The sequence below is a fragment of the Zychaea mexicana genome (assembly GCF_025766255.1).
Source record: "Zychaea mexicana strain RSA 1403 chromosome Unknown BDB00scaffold_25, whole genome shotgun sequence".
NCBI classification, from domain to species: Eukaryota; Fungi; Mucoromycota; class Mucoromycetes; order Mucorales; family Lichtheimiaceae; genus Zychaea; species Zychaea mexicana.
In genome coordinates this window covers 443,103-466,359 of record NW_026516688.1, presented here as the reverse complement: position 1 = coordinate 466,359, position 23,257 = coordinate 443,103, and the positions used below count along the sequence as shown (strand labels likewise).

The 23,257-nt window shown below is 46.3% G+C and overlaps 1 non-coding gene across 1 annotated transcript; it reads right to left on the bottom strand.

Annotated features, from left to right (window-relative positions):
• Positions 1–6,111: 6,111 nt before the first annotated feature.
• On the bottom strand, positions 6,112–6,182 carry BDB00DRAFT_t42. The gene has a single exon. It is a non-coding gene; the product is annotated as a tRNA-His (tRNA).
• Between the last annotated feature and the right edge of the window lie 17,075 nt (positions 6,183–23,257).

Below are 23,257 nucleotides of genomic sequence, written 5' to 3'. Positions count from 1 at the left end.
AATGGGGTAGCCAGTTCCTGTGTGAGGATCGCGTGTTACAATGGTATACATAATATCAGCAAGACGACTTGTGATGCTATGGGTAGCATCCATGCAAACAGACGTTGAGTTTTGGAGCTGGGCAAGCTGCATTTGGGATAGGAACCCGAAAGAGTAAGTGTCGATGGAGGTGGTGTATTCGGATGTATTGCCATTGTATATAAAATAGTTCTCATTGGCAAGGCGTTGATCTAGCCAGACTTTTGCTGACAGCATATCATTTGGGTTGAACTGGTAAAGGTCAGTTTTCAACTATATTAAAATGTTTTAGTAATGTAAGATTACTAGATTGATGTGTTTAAAAAGTACATCAATCTGTTGACATACCTTCAGCATCATGTTATATACATCCTCATTATTCACACGTCGTTGCCCAGTACTGTACACAACTTGGGGTCCTTGCTGTGTTGACGAGCTCGCATTAGCATTGTTTCGTGCCTCATTCACAGTGTCAAGTTGTTGCAAGATGGACATACGGATATCCCTACAATTTCTTCTGTCCTGCAGCTGCCAGGTGATGCTGTCGACTGTCAAGGACGTCAACGGAAGAGTGCGCACGTCATCACGATCTCCAGGAACGTGATTGATGTGAGGACTTGTCATTTCGATCTCATACGTGGTTGGAAGATCGCGCCAAATGGTGACCTTCAACTTGCTAGTACAGCCACACTTCTTACTATCCTTCTGGGCAAGTCGTATATTACGCTTTAGGGTATAGCTGCTGAGACTATGACAATAGAAAGTCTCGCTATAAAGGACTCTGGTGCCATTCACAGTCTTGCGTTTGTGGACCCATTTGTAGCCACACAATTCCGAGATGCGATCCTTGAAGATTTGCCATTGAGCAGCAGGAACGCGCACAACTTCGTTAGGAACGAGTGCAAGTACGCCAGGTACAGTCGAGTGCGAGAGAGCGTAACGAATGTTGTCAAGGGTAGTAATGTGTTGGTTGTTCATAGTTGTTGGTTTTCAATGAAAAAATAAAGTTGCTGTTGTAATAGCAAAGAAATCTTCCTCCTTTAAAACAACAAACGCCTTTTCTTCTTTGTCCGTGCCATATTATCATCACCGCTCATAACCATATCTATAGTTTTTATAGAAGCACTTGTAATAACATACAATCCCATCTCACACCCGTTTATGCAGACAACTGAAACATAATGGCGACATAAGGTATGATCTTTTACTTTTATTTTTTTTATCCCAACCATAACATCTACAGTGACAATAATAAAGCCCCACATTCCATCTATCATCATATATAACTACCTTATCCAGCAAGACCAGCGACATTTGTATTAGCATATGCAAAAGGAAAAAGGTAATCGTCCTTGTCACTGTGTCTGTGCAAGTACAGCAAATTGCCGAGGAGGATTATTGCTGTGGTGGTGTGTCATCATAGTAATATAACTACCATCGCATTGATGCATATACATACAGCAAAGAAAGAGATGCCTGTCATTAAGATGATTTTGATATGCGTGTGCGTTCAATTATAAAAACAAAAGACCGGCGTCATAGTCGTCATCATGTAATATAAGTGTACATGATAGTGGAAGGTAATTGCGTCAGGTTGTATGTTTTACAAGTCAATGGCGAATCGGCGTCATGTTGTACATGATTGTATTTGAGTAAGGGAGAAGAAGATTGTTGCGTCGTTGTTGTTGTGAGTACGAATTGAATGTGCAAGTAGAAGACGATGTTGTAATAGACACGTAATTTTGACGTTGGAATGGTGCAAGATGTTGCATTAAGGTTGCTCTCATTTCGCTCCGAACAGAGAACCCAAGATAGTTTTGCAAGAATTCAAAGTCCTCTCTACTCGGATCGAACATAAAGGCGCACCGCGCCGAGAAACTTCCTTTTCTGTACATACCCCGAGGTGTTGCATGAATAACAACGCGATTGCCATAAGAAACTTTGTACCCGACTGTATATATATATATATATATACGCTGTGAATATAGTAGAAGCTAATAAATAAAATTCTCTATTATTTACTTCATCCATTGCCTCTCTATTTTTTCTAATACCTATTATGCCAAACAACAACAACAACCACAACAACTTTCAAATCTTGATATGGACACCCGCCAGTTCATCATCGGATCCTCAGCAACAGCAGCAGACACAGCAACGGCAAGATTCAGAAGCACCGATGTAAGCATAAGAATCCCAAGTTCAAGATGCATTACCTGCATCAGCGGCCATTGATGGTGATGACAATGATGGCAGCAACGACATGACATCAACTCCACCCGGTTCGTAGACACCTGTTCGTACTTCTACACGACGCCATACATGGGACGAGGCTCACATCGACGCTCTCATTACTACTGTTAGGACTAGATATGATAGACTGAGGACTGTCATTGAAACATAAGTCAAAGACCGCATCTGGAACGAAATACTTTCTGAATATGTTGCAGCTGATTTGTTGGGTCGAAGTAAAGAAGCATTGCAGAAGAAATGGCAAGATCTGGTCGATGAATATCGCGATGTTAGGGCTATAATTCGCAACAGTGGTGAGAACGGCCCTTCAGGTCAGGAGCGATGGTACTACTACGACGCTGTAGACAGAATTGTGGGAACTGACCCTGCAATTGTACCTCCTGCCACGATGGATTCCCTCGATGGCCTCGTTGTCAATAGCACCTGACGAGAAAGGGATAACGATAACGATGTCAGCGAGCGGCCCACACAGCAACGACGAACAGCGGCATTTCAAGAGCTTGTCCTTGAGAATGCCGATCGGCAAACCGATCGCCTCATTGCCAGCATCAGCGAGGCATTCCAGCGGTTTGAGGAAGCAGAAGACCGGTGTTCGCGAGAGGCGTAGGAAGCAGAAGACCGCTGGCATGATATGTACTTGCAGACACTAAGAGATTTGTTTGGTAGCCCTACAAACACAAATAGAAGTAGAGAGCCTAGTAATTATAACGAAGAAGAACAATAAATTTTTTCATATTATAATATGACATTTATTCAGAATTGTTAAAAGTGTATCTAGAATACCCTGTGTGATGATTAATATCTTCTAATATAGCACTTTACTGCACTTTACAGAATGTGAAGAAGAAAACTAGTCATGACATTACAGACAATAACTGCTACGAAAAGATGCCCAATTATTTTATACGCGAACGTTTAATACTAAGCAGCACTTCATGTCAATATCTAAAAGATATAGAGTAGATATACTGGAGCAATGTATAAGGTATTGCATTTATTGATTTGAGGACAATGATTCTTTAAGCATATCGCGTTTCTGACGCCCTTGTGCAAACAACCTTGTACTGTCTTCTCTAGCACTAGACTGTCTATCAGTATCTATTATTGATATACGTCTGGTTTGTTCATCCTCTTCTGTGTTCAATGGAAACAGTTCGTCAGAGTGCGGATCGAGCTGCTCGATACAGATATTATGGAGTATGCAACAGGCATAAATCACCAGCGTCAGGTTTGTATGATCCATGAGGTACATGTAATGTCGCATGAACCTCCACCGGGAAACAAGACGACCGAATGCTCGCTCAATAGCCATTCACATTGAAGAATGGACTTTGTTGAATCGCTTTTCCGCTGGATCAGTTGATGAGCTAGGATACGGCGTCATGATTGTTGGCCGCAGAGGAAAAGCAGAATCTATGAATAAGTTCAAATGCAGAATATAAGCAAAGCTGTAGAACATCAAAAGTACAGGACTACTAACCAGCAAGAATGTATGTTCCATTAGGACACCATTGTTCAGGATCACTCAGCAGTCTGGTATTGAGCGCACTGTTATTGAAAGCGCGGGCGTCGTGAGTTCGCCCTAGTGAACATATATTTGTGATGCAGTTGCAGTCAGCAACGTGTACGTTAAAGACATTAATAAATCTCTTGTAGATTACTGTACCTGATTGACCCACGTCAATAAAAGTAAAGCGCCCATCTGCAGCACACACAGCAAGCAAGTTTATCGAGTGATGCAGTTTGCGGTCAAAGTACCGTTGACCTTGCTTCGTTGGTTTGTGGATCACCACGAGCTTGCCATCCATAGCTCCAATCGCCCCTTGCAGCCTTGCTGAGGCATCTCGAGAGGTAGGTAAACCAGAGGGCAAAGAAAAGGCGTTAGAAGCTTCACAGGCTTCTTCTGGAGAGTGTGGCCACTTGATCTTGGAGCCATGGATGTCGCAAATAGCTTTTATGAATCACACAGTAAAGTTGTGGTACGATCCTTGAGAAAAAGCCAAATTGCGTCTCAAACATTCTGTATCCAATGTGAGTATTTGCAAAACGCCATAGTATGTAGCAGACTTGAATATAAACCGGTGTCATTCTTGATGACTCTGACACAAATTCCTGATGCACAGACAAAGTATTGACAAGCCATTCCAATGTGGATTTGCGCATGCGGTAATGATATTTATAGCTGCCAGGACCGTCGTCATCGCGAAGATTCGAGTGGGACAATGTGCAATATTCCGTGCTGTGAATTCTTAGGATCTTGGCTGCTCGAAAATGATGCAGCGAACCAGCGTAAGCTGCGACGATGTTCGCATTGACCGAAGGAAGCATTCCTATGGCAGGTGCTACAAGTTGCGTCAAGAGCTTGATAAATGCTACTCGACGACGTTTTTTTTCTTCAAGATGATTGTGCGTTGGGCGGCGAATAATGGCTGATGGTGGAATATTGTTCATTTTTATGATAAAAGCAGTAAAATAGATAAAAAATAGAGGGTGTATTTTTCTTTCAATACTTTTATTATTCATGAAAGTGATAGTTTCCTTTTATATCGATCCAAGCGAGCCACCACGGAGGCCTTTCCATCGGAGAAGCCACTACCAAAATTGGAGGCCTCCGAGAAGCCCTCTTTTGGAAGGAGAACGGAAAATGTATTTTCCATTACTACATTAGGGTATAGTGTTCTCTGTTCGGAGCGAAATGAGAGCAACCTAAGTATATATAGAAAAAAAAAGAGAAAGAATCAGTAATTCTGAATGAGCAAGTATCTACCAAAGCTATACCCCAAGCACAACCGACAACCTTTTCCTTCCCTTGATCACTTACGCAGCTTTGAAAGACTATCGTTTTTTTTACAGTAACGGCGGTCTATACCTTATAAATGAGCACATGCTTCTTTTTAAAAAAAATACAATTACCATGATTCCCTTTTTTGTTAAATCCGTGGATTGTGCCGCTTTGTTTTCTTTTTCTCTTCTATTCATCATGGGGACAGTAAAAAGTCATATACAAGTGTGTTCGCAGCTGTTGATTTGCCATAGTGGTTGTTGATGAGAAAAAAAAATCTTTAGTTGTTGCTTCTTTCCCTCCCTGCTGCTGCTATTGAACCCCACTCTTTCCTCCTGCCTCAGCCACTTACCCTCCAATTTTTTCAAGCTCAACCGGGGTGAAAAAAGGGGATGCGTAATATATATGTCCACTCTGCCTAAGATTAAATCCCTTCTGCCAAATTAAAAGCTCAAATGTCTGCTATGAGATGAAAAATCCTATATATACTTTATAATATGCATATAATATTTACTATAATCCTTATTTTACTTCTTCTTCTTTTTCTCCTGTTTTTACTCTCACTTATTAGTTATTATTATTAATTTTATTAAATAAAAAGCACGAACTCATATATGCATAGCTAAATATAAAAATCAAAATTTTTGAAAAACTTTTTATATTTTAAGAAAAAGCAAATATGAAACTGATCTTGATGTACCAAACTTCAAATGTTTTGTTCTCGCCTTCTACTGGACACTAAGCCACAAAATTAACACTACCTGATAGATCACGAGTCAATGTTCTTCTATATTAATTTGGGGCCCCGATGGTACATATGATCACAGAAAACTGGATTGGTTCTTATAATGTACGATAACCCTCCCTTCTCCCAGTATAAATGCCCCCCTCAAATCCTCTTTTCTCCCGCTCAGCAACCAACCTCTACTTTTTTTCAAACTCAACCAGGAAGAAATAAGGGGATGCATGGTAGCTCTGCCAAAAGGATTTGACACCACCAAAAAGCAACTCAACACTCTTTTTTACTAAAAAAGTTCTTTACTTATATGTTTACAGACTGCCGTGACCTGGAATCGAACCAGGGTCAGTGCGGCCACAACGCAATGTACTGCCACTATACTATCACGGCATGCTCTCTTTCCCCTATTCCTCACTTTTTTGAAAAATTACCAAATTGAGCGAAAACAACACCAAAACCACCCAAAAACCACCACTTTCACCAACAAATTCCCCAAAACTTCTAGCAACGATAGCTCCAGCTACACGCACCGTACAGCCAAAAGCAATACAGCGTCATACTCCCCAGCTCAAGCTCGACACGCTACTACCTTCATCTGCGAGTAAAAAGCGCATTCGTCAATCGCTCATTCCATCTCGCCTATCTCGAATCCCCTCAGTCAAAAAGAACCGCCTCAACACCTCACGCCCCTCACCACCAAATTCACCCTCCGACATGGGCGCAGACCTGCCAGTCAGAAAAATACGCCAAACAACGAAACCAAAGCCCTATTCAGCAGGCAATACAGCTGAAGAAAAAGAAAAAACCATGGTCTCAACCAAACAGGCCTTTTGCAAAAAGAACAGCTTGCTACTAATTTTAGTGTACAGTTCGCAGCTGATTTCACTAGCACCCAGGCCAATATTGCCTGTCCCACCTGCAAGACTCTAGGTAACATCGTGCTTGCACAGGATACTAACGCCTTGTATGAGCCCCCTGCCCCAATGTTACACTGCAATAATTGCAATGGCCATTTCGGTCATCTCCCCTTTGTAGCCGCCATTGCTGATGCTAAGCAACAGATGGTACAGGAACCCCAACAGCAGCAGCAAGAATGGGCAGAGGATATGCCCGAACAGGTAACAGAAGGCATGGACACCTTCATCCATGACTTCCCCCAGTTGCCAGAATATTTGCAGGCCATCCATAAGCACCTTGACAAGCATGACGAGCAGTTTGCGGAAATTGCTACCCTCCGTGAACAGGTATCACAACTGACCGATACTAACAAAAAGTTGCAGCTACAGAATGCGGCACTGGAGCAAGAGCTTGCACTTTTGCGCGGTCAAAAAACAGCCATAGCTAGTGGATCATCAGCATCCAAATACGCCACTACTTCACCACCCGCAGCACCTAGTGATAAGCCTGCTTCCACCACACCCTCGAACCCCCAACAACAACAACGATCATCGCCACCTCCAACATCTACCACCACTACGGTATCCTACGCACAAATGGTAGCACGAAAGGTTGGCCCTAAAAAGCCTTCCACTCGCCAAGTGCGCGCTGCAGCTCGTCGCCTCGCCCCCACGTCTGAAAGTGGATTTAAATTTCTCTACCTTCACAGAAGCACCGTATGACGATTAAACAGCTGCGTAATACCTTGCGCCAGCTGAAAATAGACAACTCGCGCGTGTTGGATATTCACTTTCCAGACCGTGGTGTAGCAGGTATCCTGATTCACAATGACTATGAGGCTGAATTTGTTGCTGCCCTCAGCCGTAGAGGAGTAGAACCATTTGACGACTTTGATCCCAAGAGCCCTTCTGTTGTGCGTGATCCTGCATTTGCAGAGAAAACGAATGAAGAGCGTACTAACCAAGCTGCCATCATTTTCCGTAACACATGTCTTCGTGCTATTAACTTTGTTAAAACCCGCCACATTAAAGTAGCCATCGCCCGTAGCTTCTGTCAACAGCAATGGATCACCGAAGAAGATGTTGAGGAGTGCTTAGCATCTCCAAAAACAGACGATGATGCCACCACCTCTCCCGCCACCAACAATGCAGCAGCATTGCTGCAACCACAATCTCCCTCCTCTCAACAAAAAGATGATGAGGATATGGATGATGCATCAACAACCTCCGAATCCAACACCACCCCCCAATAATAATAATCATGAGTAATATTAACAATATAGACAATAATATTACGATTACATTATGGAATGCCAATGGGCTCGAAAAACAACTCATTAATACCGCCACCTCCTTACTCTCAACATCCACCCTCATCTTTTTACCCGAAACCTGGCTTTTGTCACCAAGCAGGTACCCCACAGACTGGACGCAGTATCATATATATGGTAAGAAAGTAGATAACTCCTATCGTGGGTCGATGGGCGTGTCTCTTTTAGTTCATCCCGATTGCCCGTACCCTATCACCGTCCTCCCCAACTCTTCCCCTTATATATTATCTTGTCAAGTCGCAAATACCCTCATCCACTGTCTCTACCTCCCTCCCGATGGCCATGGCACTTTAAGTGACTCTGCTGCCATCGATATCCTAAACGATCTCCCACTCACTACTAACACCTCACAAAACACCATCATTTGTGGTGATCTCAATGCTCGTCATGAGTTATTTGGTGATCACACATCTACTAACCGAGGATACGCTCTAAATAACTTTGTAATTGAACACGGCCTTGAATGCCTCAATAGCTCTTTATCGTATGGACAGTATACTTATATTTCACGAGATGCAGCTCAATCCCGCAGAAGTATCGTCGATCTTTTTTTAGCAGATAGCCCTTTGGATGATGCAACTATGTATGTAGACACCGACATTGACCTCAACTCGGATCATAAACCAGTCAGTCTCTCTTTCCGCCTTCCCTCTTCTGTCCCCTAATTCCGCCACCAAATCATCCAAGACAGCTATGGAAGCTCAGCCGTCTTGCTGATTCAAAATACCTGGAAAAGTATCTAGCCAAATGCAGTGCTAACCTTGAACATGTCCGACAGTCCATCCAGCTTGCTTTGGATAATGATACTATCCAACCGGATTTGGATCAACTAGCAGTAGATTTGACATCAGCAATCCACTCCTCACTAAATCAATCTGTGGAGGTGCAAACCAAAAGCAAAATAGGTAACAAATGGTTTTGGAATGATGAGTTAGAATCAGCTTTTCAGGATCGAGAGCATTGTTATCGCCAATGGACACGCAGCAACGGCCTCACACGAGCAGCATGGTATGAAAAACACCAAGCAGCCGTAGAAAAGTTCAAATCCCTCGTACGGCAACGTAAGTATCAGACGTGGAAGGATTTCTGCCACCGTCTTGCCACCGATGATTTTTCCCGCACCACCGCAACCATCAAACGGATCCGCCACCACCGCACCAAAAGTCCCACTTTCACTGATCCAGCAGGACCTGAAGTGGCTGCCACTAAAATGGCACGTCATTTAGAAACGGTGTATGCTGGTCAATTTCTCCCGAACGTGCGTGCTGGATCACCACCTCGTTCCCCTGGCCCCCATGATATAGATGATGATTGTCCATTCACCGTCCAATCCGTAGAAAGTGCACTAACCTCAGTAGCTAGAAGAAAAGCCCCTGGTCTTGACCATTTACGAGCAGAAATGCTGTCACCCATTGTTTCTTTGCTTTCCCCCATCCTCACACAGCTCTACCAACTCTGCTGGCGCTGGTCTCACACACCGGTGGCATGGCGAGTTGCTCAGGTAATCCCGTTGCACAAGAAAGGTGATACCACTGACCCTGCGAACTATCGACCCATTAGCTTGACTTCGGTCTTGCGAAAGGTCATGGAAATCTGCCTCACACCCTCCCTACACACTGCTTCCCCTCCGTTGGATTTGGCTCAAGGTGGTTTTCGTCCCCAGCGCAGTGCCCTGGATCAAGCCCTCTGCCTGCATGAACTTGCTGTCCGCCATCGCCGTGCCACTGGCCAAGATCCGGTTATTGCCTTTTTGGATATCAAATCTGCCTATGACACAGTCGATCGTGCTATTGTTTGGCGCGCTCTCGAATGTGATGCTCCCCCTGCTCTCCTTGGATTGTTGCAAAGTCTATTTGATGACGTATACATTGAAGTCCTCATTGCTGGCTCTGTTTCTCGCCGTTTTTCTCCTCGAACTGGTGTCCTACAAGGCTCCATCCTCTCCCCCCACTTGTACTCTTTATATATTAACTCCCTACCAGCTATGCTGCGTGACCCTCTATACACATCCGATTCCGAACACGAAAGTGATACTGATTTCCTCCCCTCTCCCCCTCTCTCTTATAGTCAAGCCTCTCGTCCAATTGCGGGCCGCTGGATCAATGCACTTCTTTACGCCGACGACGTTGCCATCATTGCTACTCCCGATACCATGCCTCGACTTCTTGCACGCGCAGAACGACATTCCTTGCAACACGGATATCGATGGAACCCAGCTAAATGCATCATCATCAACTCGTCATCAACACCCGCCACTTATCACCTCTACAACCACCCGATCGTCAACGCCGCATCCTTTGTTTACCTAGGCATACCTTTTAATGTCCATGGTGCAATTGATGCTGGCATGCTAATCCAACGCAACACCAGCAGCACACTCACCGCCATGCGTGTCTTACACCAACTCGGTTGCAGTCCTGCAGGTTTTCCTCGCCACCTCGCCGTCCGCTTATACAAAACATTCATACGCCCAAAGTTCGAATACGGTCTCGCGATCACCCGCTTCCTCAAACGCGAAGTCGACCAACTGAACCGCGCACAAGACAACTGCCTACGAATGCTCTTTGGTGGCCACAGCAAAGCCTCAACCATTGTCTTCCGCCACATGGCCGACCTCCCCACCATGGGTGAAAGGATCACCATCCTCGGTACCAAGTTTCTCCTGCGCTTGCAGTTCTTGCCTGATGACGCACTCCTGCCGATTCTTGCACCTGCTACCACCAACAAACGTTTCCACTTGCTTCCTAAGCTTAAACAAAATAAGCTATGGCTCGCTCTTCCAGAACCACGGGACTCTCTCCCTGCTGGCGCTTATAAATCAGCTGTACGGGATATGCGCTTGGAACACTTGTCTCGCCGCCGCAATGCCCACCACGGTGGTATCCTCATCTCTGCTTGTCGTTTGGATCTTGGTGTTGATCCTATCTTGTGGCTTCCCATGACTTCAAGGGAAAGGAGTCGACTCATCCGCTGGCGGATGGGTTGGCTGCCTGGAAAACCTCAGCAATGCTTCAATTGTTTCGACAACCGCACCAGCCGCCACCACCTCATCTATTGCTTGGACGCTGCAACACGTCTTGATCTCGATCCACAAGTAGAGCCAAACGTCATCGACTACCTCCTCAACCGTCTTCCTCGCCGCCAACCCCGCGCTCAAAAACACGACGCACCACCACACCCTGCTCTCACCTTCTGGTCCACTCACTGGCCTGCCCTTGCCAAGTTGATGTTGGATATTGACATCCTCTGCCATCCTGAAGAGGATTTCACAGCAGCAGCAGACGACCCAGAACTCGGCCAACAATTTTTGAAATGGCTCGACAACCGCCTTCCACCACCATCACCGCCATCCGATTCCGCCTCCAACATTGTCACCGATTCCGCCGATTTCACCGATCTCCATCTTGATTCCGTAACCACCTCCACCAACATTCCCGAAGTGCTTGATCCTTTGGTCCCTCTTGGCGAGTAGGTAAGCTCCATTTATTTGTATATACTATTATTTATATCAACAAAAAAAAAAAACAAAGCAAAAAAACCGAAAAAGCAGAAAATAACAAAAAAAAAAAAAAGAAAAAATACAAAAAAAAAAAAAAAGATTATATTTTATCCCCCCTCCCAACGAATTTTCTACCACTCTTCCGTGACACCGCTCACTTGTCTCCCCCCTTCCAATACCCCCTTAACCTTTTTCCCTCTCGTCCGTGCACCCAGAGGTTTTTATGCAGCTAGCTGTGACACCATCCATTGTTCTTTCGTTTGGGCGAGCATATGTCAAGTTCTTGACGCGGCTCACTATTGCCCTTTAATAAAACACTTTCAACTATACTATCACGGCATGCTCTCTTTCCCCTATTCCTCACTTTTTTGAAAAATTACCAAATTGAGCGAAAACAACACCAAAACCACCCAAAAACCACCACTTTCACCAACAAATTCCCCAAAACTTCTAGCAACGATAGCTCCAGCTACACGCACCGTACAGCCAAAAGCAATACAGCGTCATACTCCCCAGCTCAAGCTCGATACGCTACTACCTTCATCTGCGAGTAAAAAGCGCATTCGTCAATCGCTCATTCCATCTCGCCCATCTCGAATCCCCTCAGTCAAAAAGAACCGCCTCAACACCTCACGCCCCTCACCACCAAATTCACCCTCCGACATGGGCGCAGACCTGCCAGTCAGAAAAGTACACCAAACAACGAAACCAAAGCCCTATTCAGCAGGCAATACAGCTGAAGAAAAAGAAAAAACCATGGTCAACCAAAAAGGCCTTTTGCAAAAAGAACAGCTTGCTACTAATTTTAGTGTACAGTTCGGAGCTGATTTCACTAGCACCCAGGCCAATATTGCCTGTCCCACCTGCAAGACTCTAGGTAACATCGTGCTTGCACAGGATACTAACGCCTTGTATGAGCCCCCTGCCCCAATGTTACACTGCAATAATTGCAATGGCCATTTCGGTCATCTCCCCTTTGTAGCCGCCATTGCTGATGCTAAGCAACAGATGGCACAGGAACCCCAACAGCAGCAGCAAGAATGGGCAGAGGATATGCCCGAACAGGTAACAGAAGGCATGGACACCTTCATCCATGACTTCCCCCAGTTGCCAGAATATTTGCAGGCCATCCATAAGCGCCTTGACAAGCATGACGAGCAGTTTGCGGAAATTGCTGCCCTCCGTGAACAGGTATCACAACTGACCGATACTAACAAAAAGTTGCAGCTACAGAATGCGGCACTGGAGCAAGAGCTTGCACTTTTGCGCGGTCAAAAAACAGCCGTAGCTAGTGGATCATCAGCATCCAAATACGCCACTACTTCATCACCCGCAGCACCTAGTGATAAGCCTGCTTCCACCACACCCTCGAACCCCCAACAACAACAACGATCATCGCCACCTCCAACAACTACCACCACCACGGTATCCTACGCACAAATGGAGCACGAAAGGTTGGCCCTAAAAAGCCTTCCACTCGCCAAGTGCGCGCTGCAGCTCGTCGCCTCGCCCCCACGTCTGAAAGTGGATTTAAATTTCTCTACCTTCACCAGAAGCACCGTATGACGATTAAACAGCTGCGTAATACCTTGCGCCAGCTGAAAATAGACAACTCGCACGTGTTGGATATTCACTTTCCAGACCGTGGTGTAGCAGGTATCCTGATTCACAATGACTATGAGGCTGAATTTGTTGCTGCCCTCAGCCGTAGAGGAGTAGAACCATTTGACGACTTTGATCCCAAGAGCCCTTCTGTTGTGCGTGATCCTGCATTTGCAGAGAAAACGAATGAAGAGCGTACTAACCAAGCTGCCATCATTTTCCGTAACACATGTCTTCGTGCTATTAACTTTGTTAAAACGCGCCCCATTAAAGTAGCCATCGCCCGTAGCTTCTGTCAACAGCAATGGATCACCGAAAAAGATGTTGAGGAGTGCTTAGCATCTCCAAAAACAGACGATGATGCCACCACCTCTCCCGCCACCAACAATGCAGCAGCATTGCTGCAACCACAATCTCCCTCCTCTCAACAAAAAGATGATGAGGATATGGATGATGCATCAACAACCTCCGAATCCAACACCACCCCCCAATAATAATAATCATGAGTAATATTAACAATATAGACAATAATATTACGATTACATTATGGAATGCCAATGGGCTCGAAAAACAACTCATTAATACCGCCACCTCCTTACTCTCAACATCCACCCTCATCTTTTTAACCGAAACCTGGCTTTTGTCACCAAGCAGGTACCCCACAGACTGGACGCAGTATCATATATATGGTAAGAAAGTAGATAACTCCTATCGCGGGTCGATGGGCGTGTCTCTTTTAGTTCATCCCGATTGCCCGTACCCTATCACCGTCCTCCCCAACTCTTCCCCTTATATATTATCTTGTCAAGTCGCAAATACCCTCATCCACTGTCTCTACCTCCCTCCCGATGGCCATGGCACTTTAAGTGACTCTGCTGCCATCGATATCCTAAACGATCTCCCACTCACTACTAACACCTCACAAAACACCATCATTTGTGGTGATCTCAATGCTCGTCATGAGTTATTTGGTGATCACACATCTACTAACCGAGGATACGCTCTAAATAACTTTGTAATTGAACACGGCCTTGAATGCCTCAATAGCTCTTTATCGTATGGACAGTATACTTATATTTCACGAGATGCAGCTCAATCCCGCAGAAGTATCGTCGATCTTTTTTTAGCAGATAGCCCTTTGGATGATGCAACTATGTATGTAGACACCGACATTGACCTCAACTCTGATCACAAGCCTGTTACCCTATCTTTCCGCCTCCCATCCACAGTTCCTATTATTCCGCCACCTAATCATCCAAGACAGCTATGGAAGCTCAGCCGTCTTGCTGATTCAAAATACCTGGAAAAGTATCTAGCCAAATGCAGTGCTAACCTTGAACATGTCCGACAGTCCATCCAGCTTGCTTTGGATAATGATACTATCCAACCGGATTTGGATCAACTAGCAGTAGATTTGACATCAGCAATCCACTCCTCACTAAATCAATCTGTGGAGGTGCAAACCAAAAGCAAAATAGGTAACAAATGGTTTTGGAATGATGAGTTAGAATCAGCTTTTCAGGATCGAGAGCATTGTTATCGCCAATGGACACGCAGCAACGGCCTCACACGAGCAGCATGGTATGAAAAACACCAAGCAGCCGTAGAAAAGTTCAAATCCCTCGTACGGCAACGTAAGTATCAGACGTGGAAGGATTTCTGCCACCGTCTTGCCACCGATGATTTTTCCCGCACCACCGCAACCATCAAACGGATCCGCCACCACCGCACCAAAAGTCCCACTTTCACTGATCCAGCAGGACCTGAAGTGGCTGCCACTAAAATGGCACGTCATTTAGAAACGGTGTATGCTGGTCAATTTCTCCCGAACGTGCGTGCTGGATCACCACCTCGTCCCCCTGGCCCCCATGATATAGATGATGATTGTCCATTCACCGTCCAATCCGTAGAAAGTGCACTAACCTCAGTAGCTAGAAGAAAAGCCCCTGGTCTTGACCATTTACGAGCAGAAATGCTGTCACCCATTGTTTCTTTGCTTTCCCCCATCCTCACACAGCTCTACCAACTCTGCTGGCGCTGGTCTCACACACCGGTGGCATGGCGAGTTGCTCAGGTAATCCCGTTGCACAAGAAAGGTGATACCACTGACCCTGCGAACTATCGACCCATTAGCTTGACTTCAGTCTTGCGAAAGGTCATGGAAATCTGCCTCACACCCTCCCTACACACTGCTTCCCCTCCGTTGGATTTGGCTCAAGGTGGTTTTCGTCCCCAGCGCAGTGCCCTGGATCAAGCCCTCTGCCTGCATGAACTTGCTGTCCGCCATCGCCGTGCCACTGGCCAAGATCCGGTTATTGCCTTTTTGGATATCAAATCTGCCTATGACACAGTCGATCGTGCTATTGTTTGGCGCGCTCTCGAATGTGATGCTCCCCCTGCTCTCCTTGGATTGTTGCAAAGTCTATTTGATGACGTATACATTGAAGTCCTCATTGCTGGCTCTGTTTCTCGCCGTTTTTCTCCTCGAACTGGTGTCCTACAAGGCTCCATCCTCTCCCCCCACTTGTACTCTTTATATATTAACTCCCTACCAGCTATGCTGCGTGACCCTCTATACACATCCGATTCCGAACACGAAAGTGATACTGATTTCCTCCCCTCTCCCCCTCTCTCTTATAGTCAAGCCTCTCGTCCAATTGCAGGCCGCTGGATCAATGCACTTCTTTACGCCGACGACGTTGCCATCATTGCTACTCCCGATACTATGCCTCGACTTCTTGTACGCGCAGAACGACATTCCTTGCAACACAGATATCGATGGAACCCAGCCAAATGCATCATCATCAACTCGTCATCAACACCTGCCACTTATCACCTCTACAACTACCCGATCGTCAACGCCGCATCCTTTGTTTACCTAGGCATACCTTTTAATGTCTATGGTGCAATTGATGCTGGCATGCTAATCCAACGCAACACCAGCAGCACACTCACCGCCATGCGTGTCTTACACCAACTCGGTTGCAGTCCTGCAGGTTTTCCTCGCCACCTCACCGTCCGCTTATACAAGACATTTATATGCCCCAAGTTTGAATATGGTCTTGCGATTACCCGTTTCTTGAAACGCGAAGTCGATCAGCTCAACCGCGCACAAGACACCTGCCTGCGCATGCTCTTTGGCGGCCACAGCAAAGCATCAACAATCGTATTTCGCCACATGGCCGATCTTCCGACTATGGGCGAACGGATCACCATCCTTGGCACCAAGTTCCTCCTGCGTTTGCAGTTCTTGCCTGATGACGCGCTCTTGCCGATTCTTGCACCTGCCGTCACCAACAAACGCTTCCACCTGCTCCCCAAACTCAAGCAAAACAAGCTTTGGCTCGCTCTTCCCGAGCCCAGAGATTCCTTACCTGCTGGTGCCTATAAATCCACAGTACGGGATATGCGCTTGGAACACTTGTCTCGCCGCCGCAATGCCCACCACGGTGGTATCCTCATCTCTGCTTGTCGTTTGGATCTTGGTGTTGATCCTATCTTGTGGCTTCCCATGACTTCAAGGGAAAGGAGTCGACTCATCCGCTGGCGGATGGGTTGGCTGCCTGGAAAACCTCAGCAATGCTTCAATTGTTTCGACAACCGCACCAGCCGCCACCACCTCATCTATTGCTTGGACGCTGCAACACGTCTTGATCTCGATCCACAAGTAGAGCCAAACGTCATCGACTACCTCCTCAACCGTCTTCCTCGCCGCCAACCCCGCGCTCAAAAACACGACGCACCACCACACCCTGCTCTCACCTTCTGGTCCACTCACTGGCCTGCCCTTGCCAAGTTGATGTTGGATATTGACATCCTCTGCCATCCTGAAGAGGATTTCACAGCAGCAGCAGACGACCCAGAACTCGGCCAACAATTTTTGAAATGGCTCGACAACCGCCTTCCACCACCATCACCGCCATCCGATTCCGCCTCCAACATTGTCACCGATTCCGCCGATTTCACCGATCTCCATCTTGATTCCGTAACCACCTCCACCAACATTCCCGAAGTGCTTGATCCTTTGGTCCCTCTTGGCGAGTAGGTAAGCTCCATTTATTTGTATATACTATTATTTATATCAACAAAAAAAAAAAACAAAGCAAAAAAACCGAAAAAGCAGAAAATAACAAAAAAAAAAAAAGAAAAAATACAAAAAAAAAAAAAAAGATTATATTTTATCCCCCCTCCCAACGAATTTTCTACCACTCTTCCGTGACACCGCTCACTTGTCTCCCCCCTTCCAATACCCCCTTAACCTTTTTCCCTCTCGTCCGTGCACCCAGAGGTTTTTATGCAGCTAGCTGTGACACCATCCATTGTTCTTTCGTTTGGGCGAGCATATGTCAAGTTCTTGATGCGGCTCACTATTGCCCTTTAATAAAACACTTTCAACTATACTATCACGGCATGCTCTCTTTCCCCTATTCCTCACTTTTTTGAAAAATTACCAAATTGAGCGAAAACAACACCAAAACCACCCAAAAACCACCACTTTCACCAACAAATTCCCCAAAACTTCTAGCAACGATAGCTCCAGCTACACGCACCGTACAGCCAAAAGCAATACAGCGTCATACTCCCCAGCTCAAGCTCGACACGCTACTACCTTCATCTGCGAGTAAAAAGCGCATTCGTCAATCGCTCATTCCATCTCGCCTATCTCGAATCCCCTCAGTCAAAAAGAACCGCCTCAACACCTCACGCCCCTCACCACCAAATTCACCCTTCGACATGGGCGCAGACCTGCCAGTCAGAAAAATACGCCAAACAACGAAACCAAAGCCCTATTCAGCAGGCAATACAGCTGAAGAAAAAGAAAAAACCATAGTCAACCAAAAAGGCCTTTTGCAAAAAGAACAGCTCGCTACTAATTTTAGTGTACAGTTCGGAGCTGATTTCACTAGCACCTAGGCCAATATTGCCTGTCCCACCTGCAAGACTCTAGGTAACATCGTGCTTGCACAGGATACTAACGCCTTGTATGAGCCCCCTGCCCCAATGTTACACTGCAATAATTGCAATGGCCATTTCGGTCATCTCCCCTTTGTAGCCGCCATTGCTGATGCTAAGCAACAGATGGCACAGGAACCCCAACAGCAGCAGCAAGAATGGGCAGAGGATATACCCGAACAGGTAACAGAAGGCATGGACACTTTTATCCATGACTTCCCTCAGTTGCCTGAATATTTGCAGGCCATCCATAAGCGCCTTGACAAGCATGACGAGCAGTTTGCGGAAATTGCTGCCCTCCGTGAACAGGTATCACAACTGACCGATACTAACAAAAAGTTGCAGCTACAGAATGCGGCACTGGAGCAAGAGCTTGCACTTTTGCGCGGTCAAAAAACAGCCGTAGCTAGTGGATCATCAGCATCCAAATACGCCACTACTTCACCACCCGCAGCACCTAGTGATAAGCCTGCTTCCACCACACCCTCGAACCCCCAACAACAACAACGATCATCGCCACCTCCACCATCTACCACCACCACGGTATCCTACGCACAAATGGCAGCACGAAAGGTTGGCCCTAAAAAGCCTTCCACTCGCCAAGTGCGCGCTGCAGCTCGTCGCCTCGCCCCCATGTCTGAAAGTGGATTTAAATTTCTCTACCTTCACCAGAAGCACCGTATGACGATTAAACAGCTGCGTAATACCTTGCGCCAGCTGAAAATAGACAACTCGCGCGTGTTGGATATTCACTTTCCAGACCGTGGTGTAGCAGGTATCCTGATTCACAATGACTATGAGGCTGAATTTGTTGCTGCCCTCAGCCGTAGAGGAGTAGAACCATTTGACGACTTTGATCCCAAGAGCCCTTCTGTCGTGCGTGATCCTGCATTTGCAGAGAAAACGAATGAAGAGCGTACTAACCAAGCTGCCATCATTTTCCGTAACACATGTCTTCGTGCTATTAACTTTGTTAAAACCCGCCACATTAAAGTAGCCATCGCCCGTAGCTTCTGTCAACAGTAATGGATCACCGAAAAAGATGTTGAGGAGTGCTTAGCATCTCCAAAAACAGACGATGATGCCACCACCTCTCCCGCCACCAACAATGCAGCAGCATTGCTGCAACCACAATCTCCCTCCTCTCAACAAAAAGATGATGAGGATATGGATGATGCATCAACAACCTCCGAATCCAACACCACCCCCCAATAATAATAATCATGAGTAATATTAACAATATAGACAATAATATTACGATTACATTATGGAATGCCAATGGGCTCGAAAAACAACTCATTAATACCGCCACCTCCTTACTCTCAACATCCACCCTCATCTTTTTAACCGAAACCTGGCTTTTGTCACCAAGCAGGTACCCAACAGACTGGACGCAGTATCATATATATGGTAAGAAAGTAGATAACTCCTATCGCGGGTCGATGGGCGTGTCTCTTTTAGTTCATCCCGATTGCCCGTACCCTATCACCGTCCTCCCCAACTCTTCCCCTTATATATTATCTTGTCAAGTCGCAAATACCCTCATCCACTGTCTCTACCTCCCTCCCGATGGCCATGGCACTTTAAGTGACTCTGCTGCCATCGATATCCTAAACGATCTCCCACTCACTACTAACACCTCACAAAACACCATCATTTGTGGTGATCTCAATGCTCGTCATGAGTTATTTGGTGATCACACATCTACTAACCGAGGATACGCTCTAAATAACTTTGTAATTGAACACGGCCTTGAATGCCTCAATAGCTCTTTATCTTATGGACAGTATACTTATATTTCACGAGATGCAGCTCAATCCCGCAGAAGTATCGTCGATTTTTTTTTAGCAGATAGCCCTTTGGATGATGCAACTATATATGTAGACACTGACATTGACCTCAACTCTGATCACAAGCCTGTTACCCTATCTTTCCGCCTCCCATCCACCGTTCCTATTATTCCGCCACCAAATCATCCAAGACAGCTATGGAAGCTCAGCCGTCTTACTGATTCCAAATACCTAGAAAAGTATCTCTCCAAATGCAGTGCTAACCTTGAACATGTCCGACAGTCCATCCAGCTTGCTTTGGATAATGATACTATCCAACCGGATTTGGATCAACTAGCAGCAGATTTGACATCAGCAATCCACTCCTCACTAAATCAATCTGTAGAGGTGCAAACCAAAAGCAAAATAGGTAACAAGTGGTTTTGGAATGATGAGTTAGAATCAGCATTTCAGGATCGAGAGCATTGTTATCGCCAATGGACACGCAGCGACGGCCTCACACGAGCAGCATGGTATGAAAAACACCAGACAGCCGTAGAAAAGTTCAAATCCCTCGTACGGCAACGTAAGTATCAGACGTGGAAGGATTTTTGCCACCGTCTTGCAACAGATGATTTTTCTCGTACTACCGCAACGATCAAACGGATTCGCCACCACCGCACAAAAAGCCCCACATTCACAGATCCAGCAGGACCCGAAGTGGCTGCTAATAAAATGGCTCGTCATTTAGAGACGGTGTATGCTGGCCAATTCCTCCCAAACCTGCGTGCTGGATCACCACCTCGTCCCTCTGGTCCACATGACATAGATGACGATTGTCCATTCACCGTCCAATCCGTAGAAAGTGCACTAACCTCAGTAGCTAGAAGAAAAGCCCCTGGTCTTGACCATTTACGAGCAGAAATGCTGTCACCCATTGTTTCTTTGCTTTCCCCCATCCTCACACAGCTCTACCAACTCTGCTGGCGCTGGTCTCACACACCGGTGGCATGGCGAGTTGCTCAGGTAATCCCGTTGCACAAGAAAGGTGATACCACTGACCCTGCGAACTATCGACCAATTAGCTTGACTTCGGTCTTGCGAAAGGTCATGGAAATTTGTCTTACCCCCTCCCTCCATACAGCTTCCCCTCCCTTGGATCTGGCCCAAGGTGGTTTCCGTCCCCAGCGCAGTGCCCTGGATCAAGCCCTCTGTTTGCATGAACTTGCTGTCCGCCATCGCCGTGCTACTGGCCAAGATCCGGTTATTGCCTTTTTGGATATCAAATCTGCCTATGACACAGTCGATCGTGCTATTGTTTGGCGCGCTCTCGAATGTGATGCTCCCCCTGCTCTCCTTGGATTGTTGCAAAGTCTATTTGATGACGTATACATTGAAGTCCTCATTGCTGGCTCTGTTTCTCGCCGTTTTTCTCCTCGAACTGGTGTCCTACAAGGCTCCATCCTCTCCCCCCACTTGTACTCTTTATATATTAACTCCCTACCAGCTATGCTGCGTGACCCTCTATACACATCCGATTCCGAACACGAAAGTGATACTGATTTCCTCCCCTCTCCCCCTCTCTCTTATAGTCAAGCCTCTCGTCCAATTGCAGGCCGCTGGATCAATGCACTTCTTTACGCCGACGACGTTGCCATCATTGCTACTCCCGATACTATGCCTCGACTTCTTGTACGCGCAGAACGACATTCCTTGCAACACAGATATCGATGGAACCCAGCCAAATGCATCATCATCAACTCGTCATCAACACCTGCCACTTATCACCTCTACAACTACCCGATCGTCAACGCCGCATCCTTTGTTTACCTAGGCATACCTTTTAATGTCTATGGTGCAATTGATGCTGGCATGCTAATCCAACGCAACACCAGCAGCACACTCACCGCCATGCGTGTCTTACACCAACTCGGTTGCAGTCCTGCAGGTTTTCCTCGCCACCTCGCCGTCCGCTTATACAAGACATTTATACGCCCCAAGTTCGAATATGGTCTTGCGATTACCCGTTTCTTGAAACGCGAAGTCGATCAGCTCAACCGCGCACAAGACACCTGCCTGCGCATGCTCTTTGGCGGCCACAGCAAAGCATCAACAATCGTATTTCGCCACATGGCTGATCTTCCGACTATGGGCGAACGGATCACCATCCTTGGCACCAAGTTCCTCTTGCGTTTGCAGTTCTTGCCTGATGACGCGCTCTTGCCGATTCTTGCACCTGCCGTCACCAACAAACGCTTCCACCTGCTCCCCAAACTCAAGCAAAACAAGCTTTGGCTCGCTCTTCCCAAGCCCAGAGATTCCTTACCTACTGGTGCCTATAAATCCACAGTACGGGATATGTGCTTGGAACACTTGTCTCGCCGCCGCAATGCCCACCACGGTGGTATCCTCATCTCTGCTTGTCGTTTGGATCTTAGTGTTTATCCTGTCTTGTGGCTTCCCATGACTTCAAGGGAAAGGAGTCGACTCATCCACTGGCGGATGGGTTGGCTGCCTGGAAAACCTCAGCAATGCTTCAATTGTTTCGACAACCGCACCAGCCACCACCACCTCATTATTGCTTAGATGCTGCAACACGTCTTGATCTCGATCCACAAGTAGAGCCAAACGTCATCGACTACCTCCTCAACTGTCTTCCTCGCCACCAACCCCGTGCTCGAAAACACGACGCACCACTACACCCTGCTCTCACCTTCTGGTCCACTCACTGGCCTGCCCTTGCCAAGTTGATGTTGGATATTGACATCCTCTGCCATCCTGAAGAGGATTTCATAGCAGCAGCAGACGACCCAGAACTCGGCCAACAATTTTTGAAATGGCTCGACAACCGCCTTCCACCACCATCACCGCCATCCGATTCCGCCTCCAACATTGTCACCGATTCTGCCGATTTCAACGATCTCCATCTTGATTCCGTAACCACCTCCACCAACATTCCTGAAGTGCTTGATCCTTTGGTCCCTCTTGGCGAGTAGGTAAGCTCCATTTATTTCTATATACTATTATTAATATCAACAAAAAAAAAAAAAGCAAAAAAAACCGAAAAAGCAGAAAATAACAAAAAAAAAAGAAAAAATACAAAAAAAAAAAAAAGATTATATTTTATCCCCCCTCCCAACGAGTTTTCTACCACTCTTCCGTGACACCGCTCACTTGTCTCCCCTTTTCCCATACCCAAATTAACTTTTTTCCCTCATACGTCCGTGCACCAGAGGTTTTTTTATACAGCTTGCTGTGACACCACTATTGTTCTTTCGTTTGGGCGAGGATATGTCAACTTCTTGACGCGGCTCATTATTGCCCTTTAATAAAACACTTTCAACTATACTATCACAGCATGCTCTCTTTCCCCTATTCCTCACTTCTTTGAAAAATTACCAAATTGAGCGAAAAC